Source organism: Suncus etruscus, chromosome 2, assembly GCF_024139225.1.
Source record: "Suncus etruscus isolate mSunEtr1 chromosome 2, mSunEtr1.pri.cur, whole genome shotgun sequence".
In the NCBI taxonomy this organism is placed as follows: domain Eukaryota; kingdom Metazoa; phylum Chordata; class Mammalia; order Eulipotyphla; family Soricidae; genus Suncus; species Suncus etruscus.
Window position 1 is genome coordinate 94,345,764 of NC_064849.1, and position 2,500 is coordinate 94,348,263.

Below are 2,500 nucleotides of genomic sequence, written 5' to 3' on the forward strand. Positions count from 1 at the left end.
GTGAATAGGGCATGAATAAAGTTAATGCTTCCTGATGCCTGTCTCTGGATGAGTCTGATTTCTGCCTTTCACCTGGGCCTGGGACTCGCCGGCTGGATGGGGTTGCCAAGCCATGTGGCCTGGAATGGCAGAGAAAGATCCATCTATCCTTCACCATCCATCGCCATCCAACCCCATCCTTAATTATTTGATTCAACACTGGCTAAGTATTTTTGCAACTCAAAGTCCAAGCCAGCTACCTCTCTTTTTGTCAGCCTATTTGCTTCCTAAGGCCAAGTCAAAACTTAGCATCTTCAAGACAATGGTCTTCTCTCCTGCCTTTGAGCACCACAGCAGAATGACTGCCTCGGGGACTTTCCCTGTCACTTTGTATACCTGCTAACAAACAGGTTTGGCCAGTGTAGAATTATGCTATTTTACTAGGTTTTATTCTGTACCCCTTTCATAAATTTTATCTCTTTCTATTACCAGATCATAGGAAGTGGGTCTTAGCCCCTAGCTAGAATACTATTTCCCTCAGGTTAAGGATATTTGTTATTAGGAAGAAAACCAGTAAGAAATTAGCCTTCCTGTTATCCTCTGACTTCTAACTGAAACCTATTCTAGTCTAAGGTTACAAACCACCTAAACCTATGTGTATTTGTTCTAAAATCAAACAATGTACATTGATAGTTGCTGTACTTTGAAAGAAATAATGTACATTGCATTCCTTTCATGTTATAACTGCCTCTTTTTCCCTTTATATACTCCCTTGCCTGAAGATTAAATTTGTCACACTCCTGCCAGAAATGTGTTGACCCCACATACACTGCGTGTGGTATCATTATTTCATGTAGAGTTACAGCCATTAGGATTGGTGCCAGTTTGTTGCATTAAGCCCTTATGATGGGCTTGGATGGTGGTGGACACATGGAGGGACCTTTCTCTGCCATCCCAGGCCACGTGGCTCTGCAACCCCCTTCAGCCGGTGGGTATCTGGGTCCAGGAAAGCAGCAGGTAGAAATCTCACTCACAAGCAAGCTTCAGGAAGTATCAGCATTATTCATGCCCTATCCACCACATGTGTGGTCAATCTTAACCATTTACGCATGCTATCCTTAGCTTGCCCTGTGTCTTAGCTTTTCCAGCCATGTCTCCTCCTCTTACCTCTCCATGCTGGCAAAGTCCTTAATCCCTCCGGTCAAAGGCCTTATCTAACCTTCCCAAGACCCCTCCCAGAAATGGGCTGGTCTTGCAGGTAGTTACACGTAAATCTGGGGTGGAGTCACAATTTCATATTTCATATTCGTCTGCTCATGTACCCGTTTTCCTCTCGTGGAAGGACTATGACCCACAAGAATTGCTGAGACACAACACATCTACAGCAAGGACACAGAAATCCTGGAGCTGGCCTAGCACTGGCACCAAGATATAAACAAAATGGAAGAGGAATCATGCCCAGGCCACCATCATAATTGCCCACATTCACATCCACATCATGTCCATATCCATGCCCACAGGGCTGGATCCTAGCTGTATTCTCTGCCCTCACCCCTCTTCTCACCTTCTCAGCACCATGGAGCAGATCCTTCACAGCCACTGGCGTCACCTCTGTGAGTGTCCGGGAAATTAAAACATGAAAAATTAAATCAAGGGGCCAGAGTGATAGCACACAAGTTCAATTCCCAGGTTCAATTTCTAGCATCCCATATGGTCCCCTGAGCCTGCCAGGAGCAATTTCTGAGTGCAGAGCCAGGAGTAACCCCTGAGTGCTACTGGGTGTGGCCCAAAAATTTTTTAAAAAGGAAACTAAATTATGCCTGGTCTCCCCAAATGTTGTGTGGCCTAGCAATGCCCCAGCCTGAAGGGCAGCCTGGAATGGGGCGGGAGTGCGGCTGCCACTTGATTGCCTTTCGATCTACTCCATCTCCAGAGGGGTCAGTAGGGCAGAGACGCTGCAGCGGTCGGCAGTGGGTTTAAGCCTGTAGGAGAGAGTTAAGCCAGAGATCCCCGACGTAAGCTGACAAGTAATTAGACCAGCATCTCTGTGACCACGGTCATCGTCATCACTCATTCCCGTGGAGCCTGCAGGGCAACCCAAGGCCAGGAAGAGGGGTGAGAGTTGCCCATGGGCTGGGCAGGCCTAGCATCTAGACACTCATCCTCAGATCAAAGGGGGAGGTCCAGGCCCCATGTGGGCACAGCAGGGAGCCCCCTTCCCATCCCAATCTTCCCATTGGGTCTGAATCTGTGCTCTGCATTTGGCAGGGAACCAGGTATGAAGGACCTTTGGGGTTCCTCTGGGTGCTCAGCTGCCAGAATTGGGAGGATGGCAGGGCCCACCTGGGCACCCCTGACTCATTGTAAGTCTCTCCAGCCACCCCCAGGTCCCCATCCCCTGCTGTCCTGGAGCCTCTCACCCTTAGGTGGGGTGCAAGGGATTCTTTGTTGTGTGAGTAGAGTGGGGAACCCACTTCTGAAGCTGGAGTGAAATGAGAGCACCTTGGGGTCAGTCATAGTG